This window comes from Canis lupus, chromosome 32, assembly GCF_048164855.1.
Source record: "Canis lupus baileyi chromosome 32, mCanLup2.hap1, whole genome shotgun sequence".
NCBI lineage: Eukaryota > Metazoa > Chordata > Mammalia > Carnivora > Canidae > Canis > Canis lupus.
Window position 1 is genome coordinate 24,786,676 of NC_132869.1, and position 20,873 is coordinate 24,807,548.

Genomic DNA, 20,873 nt, shown 5'->3' on the forward strand with positions numbered 1-20,873 from the left:
AAATAGAATCTTAATAGATACAAATTTTTAAAATTTGCCATTTTTCTCAATTTGTAGCAATACTTTTTCATCTGCATACTGGCCATGTAGATTTTCTCCTCTGTAAATTGCTGGTTCATAGTCTTTGCTCATTTTTAAGTAGAGCTGGCTTTTTCTTATTAAGTTGTAGCAGTTCTTTATACATTTTAGACACGAATCCTATTACATATACTTTGTTAAAAATATATTTTAATGATATCTTACTAAAGTTCAAATTTTTGATGTAGTCAAATTTATTTATTTTTTCCTTTATGATCTGTGTTTTTTATCTTAAGATATCCTATCTAGCTAAAGTTATAAGGACATATTTCATTCTAATCCTTTTGAAGTCAGCTTTTTCAATTTTGATCTTTATTCAAATTAGAATTTATTCTTATGCATGGTATACTGTAATATACATTTTCTTTCTGGTAGGCCAACTGTTCCCTATTTTATTATGCCAAGTGTTCATGTATACTTGAATCTATTTTTGGCTTTTTTTTCCATTTCATTATTAATCTATGTGTCTATCTTTTGAGTTATCACTCTAAATTTATCAGTGATTTAAAAATTAGGTCTAGTAGTTTGATTACCTGACCTTCCTTGACCATTTTCTGAACAGTTTCCTAATTTTTTTTTAAGATTTTATTTATTTACTCATGAGAGACAGGGGGCAGGGAGGAGAGGCAGAGACCCAGGCAGAGGGAGAAGCAAGCTCCATGCAGGGAGCCTGATGTGGGACTTGATCCCGGGTCTCCAGGATCAGGCCCTAGGCTGAAGGCGGCACTAAACCGCTGAGCCACCTGGGCTGCCCAGTTTCCTAATTCTTGAGCCTTAAATATTCCAGTATTTTTTGGTTTTTCCAATTTCACAAAATTCTTGCTAAGATTTATACTGAGCTGTACTGATGTTATAGATTGAAGTTAGGGAATTGATTTATAATTTGATTTTTGTCCATTTTTAAACAGGTCTTATAATTTTCTTTATATTATTTATTAATTTATTTTTAAAAGACTACTTATTTTGACAGAGAGAATGAGAGAGAGCACAAGCAGGGGGAGGGGCCGGCAGAGGGAGAAGAAGCCAGCTCCATCTCAGGACCCAGAGATCATGACCTGAGCCAAAGGCAGACGCCCAACCGCCTGGGCTTCCCAGGTGCCCCTCTCTATATCTTTTAAAATTATGTTTTCTAATTGGTTCTTGCTAATGTACATGGTGATGTTCACAAAAACTATTAGTTTTCTATGCTGACCTTATAACCAGCAACTGTCTTAAAAATATTTTTCTTCCTTTTTTGTCTTTATGCTTCCTTTTCTCCTCCTTTTGTATCTAAGTACTTTGTCTAAAATCTCTAGTCTAATAGGGAAGAGTTACAGTGACAGCAGACATCCCTGTTCTGTATCCAATTTTTTGTTTCAAAGTTTTAATATATGTATTGTAATATTCCGTTTAGTGGGCATTTAATAATTTTCTACGATATTCCTGAATATTCAAAGTTTTGATTGACTTGATTAAAAAAAATAATGCTTCAATATCCTGATGTCCTGCTTCAGATAATGACAAAATAACTTCCTACATATAACAATGATACCTTGTGGAGAAAATATGAAAACAGACATCAAAATTAAAGGGTGACCACAAACAGACAGCAACTGGAGGGAAGACATCCTTAAAAGAAGGGAACTGCACTGGGTAGGACTTGTAGTTATAAGGCTACTTCCTGAGGGCACTATCCACCCAGGCAATAATGATCACTGAAGAATAAAGCTGAAATCTTTTGTCTTGCCAGCTGAGGAGGAAGAGATAATGCCGGGGCTGCCAGAGCCACTGCAACATGAAAGATGAAATCCCAGAAACGAAGGTGTCACAAAATTTCTGTATAAACCATGCCCAAATGTTTGAATAACCTTTCTCTGGTAAAGACTTCAAGGCTTCCAGAAAAAGGCAACAGCTGGAAAAAGTGGAAAGATCTGAGTTGAGTCTTCTTGTTGCTGTCTATTACAGGACTAATAGTACTGGAGTTTGAATCCAGGCATGTTACAGTCTAACAGGAAAAAAAAAAAAAAAACAAAACTCAAAACAAAAACCACACAACACTCAGAGAAAAATAACAGAATCCATAGCCTACAACAATTTATCACCCACACTGCCTGTTATATAAGCAAAGTTTACCAGAGAGAAGAAACAGGAAAGAGAGACCTGGAGTCAAGAGAAAAAAGCGGCTCACAGAACCCAAATCCTGAATGATCCATATGTCAGAATTAGCAGAAGGATTTCTAAGCAAGTATGTTCAAGTATTTAAAGGAAAATATGGCCATAAGAAATGTATACACGGCAGGGGAGAACCTAAGCTGAGAAAAAGTAGTTATGAAAAACAACCAGATGGAAATTCTAACCTAAAAAATACATCTAAAATGAAAAATTCATTGGATTATCTTAACAGGAGATCAGATACAGCAGAAAAGAAGTCACTAAACTGGAAAATAAATCAATACATCTCATTGAATTTAAGGGAGAAAGAAAAAGATTTTCAACATACTAAATAGAATTTCAGAGATCTGTCAGTGATCTGTAGTACATCACCAAGTGGTTTAACTACATACAGTTGGAGAGATAATGAGACAAAAAAAAAAAAAAATACCTGATAAATGACCTAAATTTCCCCAAATTGTGTGAAAAACACAAACTTACATATCTGAGCTTGTTAAATTCCAAGCAGGACAATTATGAAGAAAACCACAAAAGGGCACAACACAAAGAGATGAAAACATGAAGATGAAAAGCAAATTTTGAAGGCAGCCAGAGTAAAGTTAACATGCAACAAAGAAGTGATATGAATGATAGCTGACTTCTATACAGTCAATTGATTTGCAACAGAAGTACTAAGCAATTCAAGTGATAAAAAAATCCTTTCAGCAAAGGCTGACAGAACAACTGGATATATCTATAAACTAATGAACATAACTCATTCTACAGTTAACTTTGAGTTGGATCTTAAAATTAACTATAAAAACTTAAACTATAGGGATCCCTGGGTGGCGCAGCGGTTTGGCGCCTGCCTTTGGCCCAGGGTGCGATCCTGGAGACCCGGGATCAAACCCCACGTCGGGCTCCCAGTGCATGGAGCCTGCTTCTCCCTCTGCCTGTGTCTCTGCCTCTCTCTCTCTCTCTGTGACTATCATAAATAAAAAATAAAAAATAAAAAAAATTAAAAAAAAAACAAAAAACTTAAACTATAAAGTGCCTACAAGAAATCATAGACTATTATGACCTGAAAATATATAAAGATGTCTTGGAATGCAATGACCATTTAAAAAAATAGATTCCAAAAAAAAAAAAAATAGATTCCATCAAAATGAAAATGAACTGTATTCATCAACAAACATCAATTAAGAAAATAAATAAGCCACCAACTGAAAATACTTGCAAAACATATACCTAACAAAAGACTCATGCTCAGAATATGTAATGGATTCCTACAGCTCAACAGTAAAGTCAATTAATAAATAAGCAAACAACTAGAATAGATAGTTCACCAAAAAAAAGGAATATACAAATGTCCAAAAGCAAATGAAAAGATGTTCAACATCACTAATCATCAAGGAAATGCAAGTCAAAATCATAATGACATATATACTCACTAGGATGGCTAAAATTAAAAACAATGAAAAAAACAAGTCCGGAGCAACTGCAACTATCATACATTTATTTCTGCTGGAAATGTTAAAGGTAAAACCACTTCAGAAAAATTTAGTAGTTAAATACAAATCTATTTTTTACTGCAGCATTTCTACTCTTAGGTATTTATTTAAAAGAGATGAAACTGTATATCCACAAAACAAACTTGTACATAATGTTCACAGAATCTTTAGTCATAATAATGCTAAACTGAAAACAATCTAAATGGCAGTCAATATAAGAATACTACTCAGTATAAATAATAGTGAAAGGGAATAGAGGGGAAGGGAGAAGAAATGGGTAGGAAATATCAGAAAGGGAGACAGAACATGGAAGACTCGTAACTCTGGGAAACAAACTAGGGGTGGTGGAAGGGGAGGAGGGTGGGGGGTGGGGGTGACTGGGTGGCGGGCACTGAGGGGGGCACTTAACGGGATGAGCACTAGGTGTTATTCTGTATGTTGGCAAACTGAACACCAATAAAAAATAAATTTATTATTACAAAAAAGAATAGTACTCAGCAATTAAATAAAAAACTTATGATACATAGAAATACATGGATGAATCTAGTAGATATTCTAGTGAGCCAAAGACACCACCCAGAAAAGTACACTCTGTACAATTCCATTTATATAAAACTCTAGCATAGGCAAAATTAATCTTATGGTAAAACCAAAATTAGAAAAAGTGGACATCTTGGGATGAGGATTACAGATGGCTTGGAAGGAACAGGTATGAACTCTTTAATACACTGCCCTATTTCCCCCTTTCAGGAAAGAATTTTGTCCTTTAGCTGCTAGTAGTGCTTTCAGCAGAAAGACTTCAGTTGTCAGCCCACTTTGGGGGTTGCTTACACTGAAGAAAACTTCACTCCCCAAGGTCCTATCTCCTTCCAGGGACAGCTCACACCCAGAGGCTGATCAACATGGGAGTATGAAGACCCAGCTCCTTGTTACAATGTGGGACAACTCTGAGGTCATTACAGATTCAGAACTCTTTAGCACTGCACCCTAACTTTCCCTGTGCATTCTTCCGTTCTTTCCACAGATGAGAATCTCAAGAGCACTCCCTACTGAAGTGGTTCTTAAAATATAATTTTTGGACTAGTATCATCTGGGACTAGTTATAAATGCAAACTTGTGGGTCCCACCTCACCCCTACTGAATCAGAAAGCAGAAACTCCAACCACCTGCAAAGAGCTTCTTATCCTTTTGTGCCTCACTCTTAAATATACTAAGGTAAGATAAGAGAGCAATATATTCCGGAGATGAGAGTAAAAGGAGATAGGAGGTATTTATTTCTCTTGGCTTTCTCTCTGAGAGGCCATGAATTAGTAGTTGGGAAACTTCTCAGCAAATCTTGTAAGACCTTTTTGAACTCATTAAACTATAAGCATCTAAGACTTTGATCAAAAATGAAAATTAAAGGGACACCTAGGCGGCTCAGTGGTTGAGCATGTGCTTTCAGCTCAGGGCATGATCCTGGAGTCCTGGGATCAAGTCCCATAATCGGGCTCCCTGCATGGAGCCTGCTTCTCCCTCTGCCTGTGTCTCTGCCTCTCTCTCTCTGTGTCTCTCATGAATAAATAAATAAAATCTTAAAAAAAAAAAGGGAAAATTAAACATATAGAAATTTTTTTAAAAAATCCTAAACTTATCAAACAAGAAATAGGATTATTATCTATGAATATATTTGGAATTATAATTCCTTTTTCTATCATTACTCCACCTAATTTGAGAAAATTTTTCAGCAGCAGGAAATAAAAATAAACTACATTCACCACTCTAATAATGAACAACTGATGCACATTTGAACATTTTTAAAAAGGTAGACAGTATTTGACTTAATATCTCATTGTTTAAATGTTCATTTTTATTTTTTAAAAGATTTCATTTATTTATTCATGAGAGACACAGAGAGAGAGAGAGAGAGAGAGAGAGGCTGAGCACAGGCAGAGGAAGAAGCAGGCTCCATGCAGGGAGCCTGATATGGGATTCGATCCTGGGTCTCCAGGATCACACCCTGGGCCGAAGGTGGTGCTAAACCACCGAGCCACTCAGGGATCCCGTCATTTCTATTTTTGAATAAAACTATTTTGTTAATTTTACCTGCAAGTAACTTACGTTCAAATATGTTTTAACATGAGTATTTTCTCACGTTTTTTGACATTTTCTAAATTGTTGATAATTTCAAATGCATTAAACTTCCCATCTCACAGGTTTTTAATAAAATTGTTAGCTTTGTAAAAATTATAATTAAATAGTATCAACTGGTATTCGGTACCAAAAACAACAAAATATCGGTTATCATAATTTTGCTGGGGTATTGTAACTACTAAGCTTATGAAACATTCTAATCATCTTCCACATCTTTCAGTTCAGGCTTTGAATGTCAAGTCAGATCAACACAATGTTAAGAAGTAAAAACCTTAATTCCAGACCTATGGAGTAGGGAAAGAGGAAAACATATCAGCAAGGAGAGCACATAGTAATTTAATGAAGAGAGATATAGTTTGAGAAAGCATATTTTGTGTTCCCTATATCCATTTACAGAGTGAAGCTGGGAAAAACTGTCTTACCTAGTGGGGTTATACCAAGGAGACAGTAATTTTAGGAAGTACGTGTTAAAAAAAAAAAAAAAAAGAAAAAACCCTTAGTCTAAGCCTACTTACCTCACAGAAATGCTTCACAAAATAATCATGTAATATTTTCCTTTCTTCAGACTTAAATATGATACAACAAATAAATTAGCAGTCATGGGCCAAATATAATAGAATATAATACATCGTGAATAACAGTATGCCTGGAAGAACATTTAAAGACTTCTTGCTACAAACATTTCAGAAACTCTGTTTCCCATTTCCATAAGTTGTTTATAAACTATTTATTACAGATAATATCATTCTAAGAGATTCCCACTCATCTCTCCAATAACAGGTTTGGCCTCCATCCAAAGTTCAATACTATTTGTACATTTATTTAGTCTCCGAGTCTGAACTCAGCGTGACTCACAAATCCTATATAGTTGATTCAAAATTCTCACGTTGCAGGAATTATGATCTATGAATACCAGATATTAGACTTCACCCTGGAAAATCTGAAGAGAAGTACAGTGTTATATATCAACTGTAAGAAGCTCTTAAATTATAGCCTTGCCAGGACAAGTCAAACTCTATTATGTGGATGTACCTACTGCTTCCTCTTCCTATAAAATAATTCTGAATATGAAACATTTACTTTTAGTTTCCTCAAATGAGAACAAAATTTTACATTTTTAAAAATAATCATAGCAGTAGTGGCTAATTCTCTAAAAGTTGAAAGATAAAATTTTTTAAAGCAAACTACCATTAATCTCATCACCCAGAAATATTTATTTATACCCTTACTATGTCTTCTTAAACGTAACTGGGATCTGTTGATGAGGATGTGCAGAAATTGGAATCATTGTCCACTACTGACAGGAATATAAGATAGTGTACCTGCTGCAGAAAACAATTTGGTGTTTCCTCAAAAAGCATAGAATTATCACATGACCCAGAAATTCTACTCTAGGTATATACCAAAGAAATGAAAATAGGCACTAAAACAAAAATGTGCACATAAATATTCATAGATATACTATTCTCATGAGTCAAAAGGTCGAAACAATCCAAAGGTCCATCAATGGGTGAATAAACAAAATGCAGTAGGTACATCCACATAATAGAGTATCATTCAGCCACAAAAAAGCATGACCCATACATGGATGAATCTTGAAAATTTTGTTAGAGAAGGTAGACATTTTAAAAGGTCATGAATTATGCAATTTCACATACATGAAACATCCAAAGTAGCTACATCCATAGAGATAGAAAGCTGACTGATGATTGCCAGGAGCTGAGGCGGCAGGAAACTGGGACTGCTTAAAGCATATGGAGTTTCATTTTGGAGTGATGAAATATTTTGGAACTAGATACAGGTGATGGTTACATAATATTATAAATGTACTAAATGTCACTCAATTGTGTACTTTAAGTAGTTGATTTTAGGTTATATAAATTTTACCTAAAAACAAACTGATCATAAAACTAAAAAAATTTCATTTTGATACTAATCAAGAAAGTGACAATTAAGTTTGTATTTATACCCCAAAACGCTTTTTTGTTTTGAATCGTTTACATTTTACAATATTTATTTATTTATTTGTTTATTTATTTATTTAGAGAACATGAGTAGGGGTAAGGGGTAGAGGGAGAGAGAAAATCTCCAGCATGCTCCACACTAAGCTCAAAGCCCTACACAGGGTTCAATCCTGTGACCCTGAGATCATGACCCAAGCTGAGATCAAGAGTGGGAGGCCCAACCAACTGAGCTTCCCAAGCATCCCCATTTTAGTCTTTAATTAAGCACGTAAAACTGTACTATTTGATATATTTCTCCATGAACATTTTGTGAAATTCAGATCACAGTCTATCATTTACAAATCTTGTGTTTCTTCTGATCTTCTCTATCCATTTGCACAGTTTTTGAAAACATAATCATCCCACCTTTTTAAAAGATTTTATTTATTTTTTAGAGAGAGTGAGTGTGTGTGAGAGAGGGAAGGGGGAGAAGGAGAGAATCTCAAGCAGACTCTATGCTGAGCACATAGCCAAACACAGGGCTCTATCTCAGGACCCTAAAATCATGACATGACCTGAAATCAAGAGCTGGAGGCTTAACCAATTGAGCCACCCAAGTGCCCCCTTCATCCCACCTTCTTTTAACTTTGAGATTGGCCTGAAGCTGGAATGGGCCTGTGAGATTAAGGAGAAGGTTTCCACTCAATGTTTTCTACACTTACTCTTTCTCCTTCAGCTTTCTGCTCTTGTTCCTTCCTGGTCTGCTCTTTAGCAATTTTTAAATTTTCTCTAGTTCTTCAAGAAGAGGTGCAGTATCATCATCACTCTCCTCTTCAAAATCTCCATCTTCTTCACCTGTTAAGAGGCTTATCTGCATCAAGGTTGGCAGCAGGAATCTCATCTAACCAAGGCTTCTTTGACACTGAAGAAGAGATTGTATGTTCTCATGTCAGACAATCTCTTTTTCTCTTGCTATTGCTCTCTCTCTCCCTTCCAGCTCTGTCCTTAAGTTGTGATTTCAAACTTCTGCTTCCTGAATAGTTTCTCTATATTTTATCTTTGTGTGATAAGACCTCTACTTGAATACTGCTTTAAGAGGTGGCTCAGATCATCTTCTCCTTTTCCTCTCCCATCTCTCACAGATTCAAAAGTTGGCCTAGCTGGTGTTGTCATCTTTTCTGACTGGCTGAGGTGATGAAACAGCCTTTGGAAATCATATAGACACCAGTATGACTCTTCCCCAAAATGCTTTAAAAAATAGTCATTGTTCAAAAGTTTCTTGCCTGATCTTATGAACCTTTAGGGATCTGGTTTTAAGTAAATTAGCTTGTAGATCAATGCCTCTCCATGGGACACTGGTTTTTACTGGCATCTTCCTTTACGGTATAATTTGTCCTATGCTTTATAGAATGTTTGGTATTACTGGATGCTGCCCACTAAATGTCAGCAGACATTCTGACAACCAAAACTGCTCCACATATTACCATATGTCCCTAGTTGAGAGCTACTACTCTGGAATGTAGAGAACAAAGTCACTCATATGCAATGTTTTGTTGACTCACATATAAGAAGTTCCCTAACATATGCAATACAATGCTCTACAAATGAGTTATTTCAAAAGTTCAAACTTCGTTAGGTATGAAAAGTGAGCTTTTTGTTCTGAAAAACACAAGATATAAACATTTGCTAATTTTATCAAAAAAATTATTTTGTTGTTCAGAAAATTAAAACTAATTTTTTTAAAAGATATATTTTAGAGAGAGAGAGAGAGAAAGAGAGAGCAAGCAAGCAAGGGAGGGGGAAAGAATCCGGAAGTAGACTCTCCACTGATCCCTATGTGGGGCTGGATCCCAGGACCCTGCGATCATGTCCTGAGCAGAAATCAAGAGTTAGACACCTAACCAAATGAGTGGTTCAGGAGTCCCAAAACTAGTTTCAACTAGAAGAATTAACTCTATTACCTAACTTTTGTTCACTATTTAATTATTGATATTAAAATTAAGCTGTCAACTTCTTAGTGACATTATTGCATTCATTGAGTTAGTATTCTTTCTATTATTCTTTGAGATTACCAAGTAAAGTTATAAGGAATAATATACCACACATGTTCCTGCCAGTGATTTTAAACTAAGCTGAACATTTTCCCCCTTAAGGAAGAAAATTTCATGGATAAAATGGAATCCCCTCTAGGCTCTTTTCCAATTTCATTTCACCATTCCTTTTTGATGGTGACAACTATCTATATTTGTTGGTTACGGTTCTTATGAATGTTTATATATTTATTACAAATTCAGTATAATAGTAATAATAATAATAATAACCCCCACCTGTGGTTTCACTTTCCATGGTTTCAGTTACCCAAAGTCAATCATGGTCCAGAAGCAGGTGGTCTTCCTTTTGATGTATAATGTATGATCAGAAGGTCAACAGTAGCCTACCTCTATGTCATGATGGCTATGTCATTCACTGCACTTCATCTCATCATGTAAGCATTTTACACCCTCACATCACCATAAGAAGAATGAGTACAGTAAGATATTTAGAGAGAATATATTCATCTTTTATTATAATACTTTGTTATAACTGTTCTATTTCATTGGTTTGTTGTTAATCTCTTACTATACCTAATTTATGTATAAGAAAAAACATAGGAACTAGCCATGGTTTCAGGTATCCACTTGGGTCCTGGAATACATTTCCTGTTGGATACATGGGAGAACTAATGTATGTCATTGCACAATATGAAGCAGTTTTGTTTACTATAAACATGGCGTTATAATGGATGTATTATTCTAGCATTTTCCACTCTTTTACTTATTAACAGGCTTTAGAAAAAGTGTATCTATTCTGATTCATTCTAGTTTATCCTCATAACTGTTACATAGTGTTATGGGTTGAATTATGTATCAATCTTCAGTACCTCACAATATGAACTTATTTGGGGACAGGGTCTCTACAGAGGCAATAAAGTTAAAGTAAATCAATCACTCATGCTGTGAACTCTAATCCAATACCACAGCGGTGCTAATGAAATGGAGAAATGCAGATAGAGACACACATGGGGGGGAAGATGATGTGAAGAGACATAAGGAAAAAGCCATCTGCAAGCCAAGGAAAGCAACCTGGAAGATCCTTTCCTCATACCCCTCAGAAGGAATCAACCCTGCTAACACCCTGATCTTAGACTTCTGGGCTCCAGAACTCTGAGAAAATAAATTCCTGCTGTATTAAGCCACCTACTCTGTGGTATTTGTTATAGCAGTCCTGGAAAACTAATACACATAGTATCTCATTGCCTGAACAAACTACTTTTTATTTATACATTCTTCTATTGAAGACACCTATGGTGTTTCTAGCTCTATACTGTAACACACGATATTGCAACAAACATTTGGCACATAGATCATACTATGCACACTGCAACACTTTTTCTCAGACACATACACAAATCTAGCAGGGGAATTGTTAATCCTCAACTTTCTAATTATTGCTAAACTGCTATTTATTTCTATTGCTATACTGCTATACTCTATTATCTGTGTATGAGAATAATTTCCTTACCCTCTCTAAAATCTGGTAATGACAGACTTTTGCCAAAGTTATGTGAGTGAAACTATTTTATTGTTTTAATATGCATTACTCTATTAGTGAGGTTTAACATCCTTACACGTTTATTGACCACTAAGCTTTCTTTTTTTTAATCAACCACTAAGCTTTCTTATGTGCCCTGCGTACTCATATCCTTTATCCATTTTTCTACTTTGTTTGCTATTATTATTCTTTTTTTTTTTAAAGGTTTTATTTATTTATTCATAGAGACACAGAGAGAGAGAGGGGCAGAGGAACAGGCAGAGGAAGAAGCAGGCTCCATGCAGGGAGCCCGATGTGGAACTCGATCCAGGGTCCCCAGGATCACACCCCAGGCTGCAGGCGGCGCTAAACCGCTGCGCCACCAGGGCTGCCCTATTATTATTCTTATAATGAGTCCTCTTTATACTTTAATGCTAATCCTTTGCCAATTATTTGAACTTCAAATATTTTCTCATCTGCAGCTTGTTTTTCTTTTTATGCTGTTCTTTTATAAAACACTTTTATCTTAATGTAGTCAAATTTATCAGTATTTTCCTTCATGAAAAGCGCTTTTGGTGTCTTGTTTTAAACATTATTAATATTCATTGATAATTAATTGATATTAATAATTAATATTAACTAATATTCAAATATTATCATGAGACCACAAAGAGACTCATTTCCAGGGTGCCTGGGTGGCTCAGTTGGTTAAAGGTCTGACTCTTGATCTCAGCTCTTTTTTTTTTTTTTTTTAAGCTCAGGTCTTGATCTCAGGGTTTTGAGTTCAAGTCCAGTGTTGGACTCCATGCCTGGAGTGGAGCCTACTTAAAAAAGAGGGAGAGATTTATTGTCTTATAAATGTTTGCTTTTCATATTGGTGACCTGAGTTTCCCTGGATTCTGTGTGTGATATATTTTTTTTTCATATAGATAACTAAAGGTCCAGTGGTCCATCCTTTACCTTGTAGACAAAGCTGCTGTCTTATTTATGTGTTTCCTAAGTCTAAAACTTTTCCTGGTACACATTAGGCAATGAGTGCTCAATAAAACGAGGGGTAAAGGGAGGAAAAGGGAGAGAAACAGAGGCAAGGCAGGGATAGAGTACAAGAAAAAGTATTCAAATCATGGTCCTTGGTGCAAACTTAAGTATCAGAACTATATAGGTCAAAGAGTATTAAAAATGGACTCGGGATGGGCTGCAGGAAAATGGGCTTTCCAGAAATACTGGAGGCAAAGACACTGGTCATGTAACTGGGTAACCACTCTTCTTTCTCTCTTCCAGGATGAGAATATGGGCCTTGCTGGTGCTGAATTTGTTCAAAATCCAGAAAAGTGGGATCCCTAGGTGGCTCGGCGGTTTAGTGCCTGCCTTTGGCCCAGGGTGCGATCCGGGAGACCCGCCATCGAGTCCCATGTCAGGTTCCTGGCATGGAGCTTGGCCCAGGGCGCGATCCTGGAGACCCGCCATCGAGTTCCACGTCAGGTTCCTGGCATGGAGCCTGCTTCTCCCCACTCCTGTGTCTCTGCGCTTCTCTCTCTCTCTCTCTATCATCAATCAATCAATCAATCAATCAATCAATCTTAAAAAAAAATCCAGGAAAGTGTGACGCTTTATAACTATCATTTGATTATTATGTTAAGTCTTTGCAGAATTTTTTTTTTAAAGATTAAGGATAGACAGAGAGAGAGAGAGAGAGAAGCAGAGACACAGGAGGAGGGAGAAGCAGGCTCCATGCCAGGAGCCCGACGTGGAACTCGATCCTGGGACTCCAGGACCGCGTCTCGGGCCAAAGGCAGGCGCCAAACCACTGAGCCAACCAGGGATTCCCCAAGTCTTTGCAGAATTTAATGAAAGCCTAGATATAACAGGCAAAGACAGTCCACACATTTGATATAGCAACTCTAGCTAAACTTTTCCTGCAGGAAAAGTAGCTATATGCACACAAGAAAACCCAGAGAGATCAAAAAAGCTGTTTAAAGACATGCTGCATTTACTATTACTCAGAATAGTCATTTGGCTTCTGTATCCTTAATGACTTAATCCAGGAACATACAGCAGGTGGGTAGACAGTCTCTTCCCAATAATCCCTAAATTTAAAGGCACAAGAGAAATAAAGGGAAAGTAGAATGGGACCTACAATGACTTCTGCTTTGGTGGCCCTCTACAGAGAAACAGTTCCCTAGAGCAAGATTGTGATATCTAAGTCAGTATAGCTAAGGAAGTATATTCCTTAAGAATAAAAGGGGGCTTAGCCACTTGATGAAGGTACACAAAACCACCTATGAAGTATTCTTGCCAAAATATTAAACCATGTCTACGTACTGAACCATATTTACATCTAACTATCAACACATAGTAGAGATGAGAAATATGCTTTAAAAAAAGCAGCAGGGGAATGAAATCAGCAAAATTCAGACTGTAGGAAACCCCAGAGGACGAATTGATACAGTTTCTTCAATAGAAAAAAAGCTACAAGAAAAATTTCAAAAGAAGACCTACAGATTGAGAGATAATCAACAGCAATATAGGGATACCAGTTCAAATTACAAAGGAAAAAAAATGAGACATGAAAATAAGGAAGAACTGTATGCTTGCAGATATTAAGGAATGATTCTTTTCTTGGTGGATTAATCACAGTCCTATTTATTTGTAGATGACATGATGTCCAGATTTACTACAAAATAATCAAAGGAGATTTTATATATAAATACACACATATATACATTTAGCTATGAGACTAGTTGTTGAAGCTAAATAGGGACATGAGAGTTCACTATATTTTCTCTCTGTATACAACTGAAATTTTTCAAAATAACAAGCTTTAAAAAGGGGAATGCTTAGCATATCCTTTCCAAAAGAAAAGCACATCATTGGGACACCTGGATGGCTCAGCGGTTGAGCATCTGCCTTCAGCCTAGGGCGTGATCCTGTAGACCCGGAACTGAGTCCCACATCAGGCTCTCTACATGGAGCCTGCTTCTTTCTCTCTTATGTCTCTGCCTCTCTGTGTGTGTCTCTCTCATGAATAAATAAAATCTTAAAAAAAAAAAAAAGAAAGAAAGAAAAGCACATCATCAACCATTCTGATCCTATCACGGAGACTCGTTTAGGACATAAAAATCCTCTAATGTTGATTAAAACTATGAAGAACTTATATTCTGTAAGACAACATAGAAAACTAAGAATCACAGATTCACCCACTTTATCCAGTGACTACCAAGTTACTTTACAATGTTTACTAAAGAGCCATTCAATGATATGGAGTATGTTACAAGTATTTGAAAGTTTAGATTATGACTTATTTTAGTAAAATTATTTTCCTTGGTTTAGCTATTCTCCACATATAAACATCTTTTATTATATGATTGCTGGTTACCCCAAATCCTGAATTTTACTAGTAAAATTTGCTCTAAAAGACTGAAAAGTCTGTATTTTGGGGGGCAGAGTACTAAACAAATTGTGTGATTCTCTTTAGCCTCAATCTATGTACTTGCCCATATTTTTCAATGTGCATATTTTCTAATTTATAATAAAAGTTCAAAGTAGTCAAATGACAGGAAATCATTTGTTCATGTAATCACTTTTTAAAAGGTAAAAGGAGCAGTTCAAATAAATTTATCCAGTAAGAATACCATGGTACAGATAGCAGGAAAAAAAACATGGTTTATGAAAAGAAAGAATTCCAATTCCGCCACTACTAGCTATATACCCTTTACTTAGATGAGCTTTTCTTGAAGTATAGGACCCCTCCTCTAAAGTTTTTTGTGAAGATTAAACAAGATGATCTACATAAAAGTCATACTGCAGTAACACACAAGTAACAGACTCTTACTGTTAAATGAAAGTAAATCCAGTCTAACCCTTTCAATTTACAGTAAGAAAATAGAGACTCAAAAGCTTCAATGACTTGTGCAAGGTCACACATTGATTTTTATTTGACAATATCCAGTAAAAATGCTCCTATTATACTAGATAATCACACCTCTATTCTACAGTAGGACTTTAATTAAGAAGAACAATTGTGTTCCAGTCTCATCATTTTGGAACTTCCTTCTCCAAAAAACATGAAGTATTGGCCAGTAAGTGAGCTGGATGAAGGCTTTGGCTAGCTTCCAAGTCATATACTTTTTGCTGGGCTTCAATGCCCTCTAGTGCTGATCTGCAGACGCAGCCTCTGGTTCCAAATACAGGCAAATTTACCTGGTCTACAGACCACATAACAATGCCCATGAAAATAATGAAATGAGATATGAGGCAATTGAGACCCATGTATAAGGACAACTCTGTTTTCTTTGGAAGATGAAATTTTAAAAAGGTTTTACTTTCTTTTCAAATTTTCAAAAAGTTTTTTATACTTTTTATTCTTGTTCAAATTTGTATAATAAACATATAAAACTTTAAAAAACCAACTAAAACAGGAGTCAGGACAGAATCATGTGGATAGCCCAGTGAGGATTACTCTTCTTTGAAGCTTAGCTTCAAATAGAGTGACAGCTATGCAACTTAGTATCTTCTTATGTTACATTTTGAGAAAGCAAGGTCAGAAATAAGTCCCATCATTAAAATAAAGAACACATGGGGATAAAATTAAGTGCCATTTTCTCTGGATGTACCTTAGATGTCACCAATTGGTGACATGTGTGTTAGTTTGTTTATTTCTTTGAGAGAGAGAGAGTGCACCCTAGAAAGTGAGGGGTATGTATAAGGAGAGGGAGAGAGAATCTTAAGCAGGCACCACGTCCAGCAGAGCCAAATGCAGGGCTCAATCCTAGGACCCTGAGGTCACGACCTGAGCCACCATCAAGGATGTTTAATGGACTGAGCTACCCAGGCCCCACTATGTGTAAGTCTTTTAAAACTGAAAAGCATTAAGCCAACCTATTAATAGCACATGCTTATTGATTCTTTTTAAAAAAATTTATTTATGAGAGACACAGAGAGAGGCAGAGAGACAGAGAGAGGGAGAAGCAAGGGTTTTTGCAGGGAGCCTGATGTGGTACTTGATCCCTGGACTGGGATCACACCCCAAGCCAAAGGCAGACGTTCAACCACTGAGCCACCCAGGCATCCCGCTTATTAGATTTTTAACTGAGATCCTAAAACAAGGAAACCAAAGTGGGAATTGCTATAGAGGACCAAAGTTAAAACGAGATTTCCTTTAAGCCTGCAGACTCAGGCAACGATGCTCAACACAGATCAGAAATTAATGTCTCATATAAACTGCTACAAGAGTATTTCCTGAAATTGTAGTTGAAATGACTCTTGCATATACTGGCCTCACTCTTGAGACACAACTTACTACTCTTTTCTAGATTTTATTAGGGTGGTAAAGGGTTCAGTATTCCTCCAATATCTGTTCCAAAAAATGTAGCCACCATGTTCAATGTCCTTGTCTTCCACTTAGCTCCAAGAATCATAGGACTTTTTGTCATCATGAAAAGACAAAAAACATGAAAATTATTTTGATAGTTGTTACTAAAATTATCTCCCCCAAAGCACTGAAAGAACCAAACTGGAGATCACCTGATCTAAAAATGGTGCTTCAGGGGCAGCCTGGGTGGCTCAGTGGTTTAGTGCCACCTTCAGCCCAGGGTGTGATCCTGGAGACCCGGAATCGAGTCCCACATCGGGCTCCCTGCACGGAGCCTGCTTCTCCCTCTGCCTATGTCCCTGCCTCTCTCTCTCTCTCTCTGTGTCTCTCATGAATAAATAAAATCTTTAAAAAAATAAAATTAAATTAAAATATTGCTTCAATTTATAAAGTAGAAGGCTACCTAAGGAGATCAAAGAATACTCAATGTTCAAATGATGGTTTAGAGAGGATGATACCAAGACAGACACATTTCAAAGGTAGAATAGTTATCATTGGAAATAGGTAAGATTAATTATTAATAAATTTGGAAAGATCTTGATTTTTCACCTTTCTCTCTGTGCCTAAAGCACAATTCTATATAGTAGGTCTAGAAGTCATCTCTTAGGATACTTCAAAGATACATGAGATGAAGGATCATGAGATCTTAGGCTAAAAGCTTCCAAAACAAAACAAAACAAAAATACAGAATTCTGCACTGGTCCAAAAAGCTTTATAAAAACTTAAATAATGAGTTTCAGTCTCTGAGATCTATAGGCTTATGGGGAAAATGCCCAACAGAAATATAATACAGGCCACATAAGTAGTCTTAAATTATCCAGGAGTCACATTAAGTAGTAAAAAAAAATTAAAATAAATTTAATAAAATGTTATTAATAATTGATACATTAAAATATTACCACTTTAATATGTAATCAATATAATAATTACTACAATATTTAGATCATTTTTTCACATTAAATCTTTGGAATCCAGTATATACCTAATACTTAACACATCTCAATATGATTTAGCCATATTTCAAGTGCTCAAAAGCCACATGTGGCTAGTGTCTACTGTATTGGTCAGTGTAGGTCTATCACACAGTATGTCTCACGGGCTATCTTTAAAAGAATCTAAGAAAAGTTTGACAACTCCTTCAGAGGTGAACATGGAGAGACAAAACAGATTGTTACTCTTTAATTATAGGATTTTCTCCCTTAAAAGTATGTATAAAAATGCAAATTTCTTAGACTGCCTTCAATCATGATACATGCAAAATAATTCCTTTCTAGATTTTACTGGAGCAGTAATCAATATACTAATACCCGTCCTCCAAAAAAAAGACGTGACTAATTTTATATCCTATTGCCCTTCACTTAAATCCAAGAATCACAGCCATAGATGATAAAGCATTTATGAGTCATGGTCAGTAATATAACATAGGCAGAAGACAAGTATCAAGTATAAAAGGAGTACAAAAATGTTAGAAGCCAGCCTTCTAACCATCTGGAACAGAGAACTGCAAGATCAGCATACACCAGTGACATATTACCAATATTCTAGAGTTCTATTTTGTGACAACTGTTCCTCCCAATATGAATAGGTGCCCCATGAAAAAAAGTGTCCAATATTCCACTCAATCTAGGAATTGCTGAATTAAACAATATTAAACATATTCTAGGTTCCTCCATCCCTATAATACCTGACTGTTCAAGGATCTTAATATGCCCATGAGTACTGTGTCCATTTGAGAGGGGTTTAAAAAGAAGGCTACAGTACACAACTGTACTGTACTTCACTAATTTGGTGAAGAAACTTTACTTTTGTGAATCTTAACTAGCATCCCAAACTGGAAAATGATTATCTAGAATAGAACCACAGATAAGACTAAGACTATTCCCACAAGCTCAAGGAGAATCAAGGCTAGACAGTGTATTGGTAAGGCCTAAGCTGGCTTTGAAGGTCTACTAACTTATCGGGAAAACCTTTTTGATTTGGTCAAGTAAAAAAAAAAGGCAATGATCTGCATTATTCTATTTATAGGGCTATTATACTCACCCCCGAATTCCTACATTCAAGGAATAATGGCCATGAAATAGAAGGTTAATTTAATTTAAATCCTACCCAAAAATCTCATTTTGGTCTTATTCTCCTACAGACCAAAAAAAGAAAATTTATGAAATCAAATGGAAGTGAGGGTCAAAACTCATTCTAATTGATTCTAAAGCTGCTGCAGTTAAAACTAGACATTTGCTGTTCACAAAGTTTAAAGAAGTAACCAAGCAACCAGAATAATTAACATACATATAAACATCTAAAATAACGACATTGTCAAGAACCAAAAGGGATATAAAATACATATAAGGGTGCCAAGTAAGACAATAAAAGCAAAAAGAGAGTTATCTCCCCTAAGGAGGGGATTTTACAATGACTTATGGAAGGTATCACAGGCAAAAGAAAGAACACTCCAAAAAAATATTGTGATTTCTCTAAATTCCGAATCTGGATTACATGCTCCCCCTACAGGATCAAAGGAGAGAAAACAGAAGATGAAATCAATACTCAATAGTATTAGAGTTTTTTGTTTTTTATTTTTTTTTACAAAAACTTTATTATTACAAGACTTTTATTATTAATTCTGTCCAAAACCCTCAAAGTATTTAACACATAAAAACATACATGGCTCAGCTTTAGCTTTTAATAAGTGGTCTTTGACTCTATACTTCTATATAAAAAAAGATCTGTGCAATAGCCAGAGAAGGAGACATTTAATTTTTTGCCAAGTCTGGTGGGTATGAAACTGTTGTCATGATTTGCCTTTCTCTGAAAACTAGTATGTCTGAACATGTTTCAGTGTTTTTTTTAAACCATGTATCCTTTTAATGAAATACCTGATTATGGTTTTTGCTCAAATTTCTATTTGCTTCTCTTAGTAATCTGTTAAGACTTCTTTATATATTTCAAGTACTAATCTTTCAGCTGTGTTGCAACTACCTTCTCTTAGTGTATGACTTATGCTTTCACTTTCCTTATGTTGACACAAGCTCAACAAAACTTTAGAAATTAAATACATATGCTCAGAAATGCTAGAGAATTCTACCATTTAAGAACACTAATTCTGCAGTCTTTTCCAGAAAATAAAAGAGGAAAAACTTCCCAATTCACTTTATAATGCTGTTCCATCATATTGGCAGTGATAGACACAGGATAAATGGAACACATGAATGGATCTGAGTGTTCTAGAGAAGATAGAAACAGACCCATTCAAATATGTTCAATTGACTTGACAAAGATGCAAAAGCAACTCAATGAAGGACAGATTTTCGACAAATGGTGCTAGAGAATTGAACGTCCATAGGTTAAAAAATGAGATACTACCTCATTGTCATCAGGAAAAAAGATCACAACAAAGTAACACGAGTTGACAAGGATATGGAAAAATTGGAACTTTATGCCATACTGTAGCAATAATTAGTCTTGGCATTTGATATTGCAAGTGCTTAACTTTGTCCTTAAGGAGCACCTTGCTTATTACAGGCCATTTTCTATCTGCAAAAAGCTTAAAATCAGACTGGGTGTTTTTTTGGAAAACTCTTCTTTTGGTTAAAATTGCATGGAGTCTGTAGACTTATTTGGTTAAGACATGAAAAATTTTTTTATGGGAGTAGTATGTTCCCCATTTATTTAGGTCTAAATTATTTAAATATCTTTCTTTTTTTTTAATTTTTTATTTATTTGTGATAGTCACAGAGAGAGAGAGAGAATGAGGCAGAGACACAGGCAGAGGGAGAAGCAGGCTCCATGCACCGGGAGCCCGACGTGGGATTCGATCCCGGGTCTCCAGGATCGCGCCCTGGGCCAAAGGCAGGCGCTAAACCGCTGCGCCACCCAGGGATCCCTTTAAATATCTTTCAATAAGGTTTTACAATCTTCTAAAATCTCTACTTTTAGATTTACAAGAACCTGTTTTTGTTATTCAATGTTCCTATATTACATATTTTATGTAAAAATTTTATTGCTGTATATATAACTGTAAGTAACTTTTGCTAGACTATTCTTAATATTATTTCAATAATTTTTATGTAGATTGAATTTTCCACAAAGGCTAACCTATGATAATTTTGTTTCTTCTAATTATTCCTTTTACTTATTTCT

The 20,873-nt window shown here is 35.7% G+C and overlaps 1 protein-coding gene and 1 pseudogene across 3 annotated transcripts in view; both read right to left on the reverse strand.

Annotated features, from left to right (window-relative positions):
• RFX7 (regulatory factor X7) overlaps window positions 1–20,873 on the reverse strand; it is a 132,400-nt gene that overhangs the window by 77,801 nt on the left and 33,726 nt on the right. The window lies entirely within an intron of this gene.
• Window positions 8,096–8,968, reverse strand: LOC140623196 (spliceosome-associated protein CWC15 homolog; annotated as a pseudogene).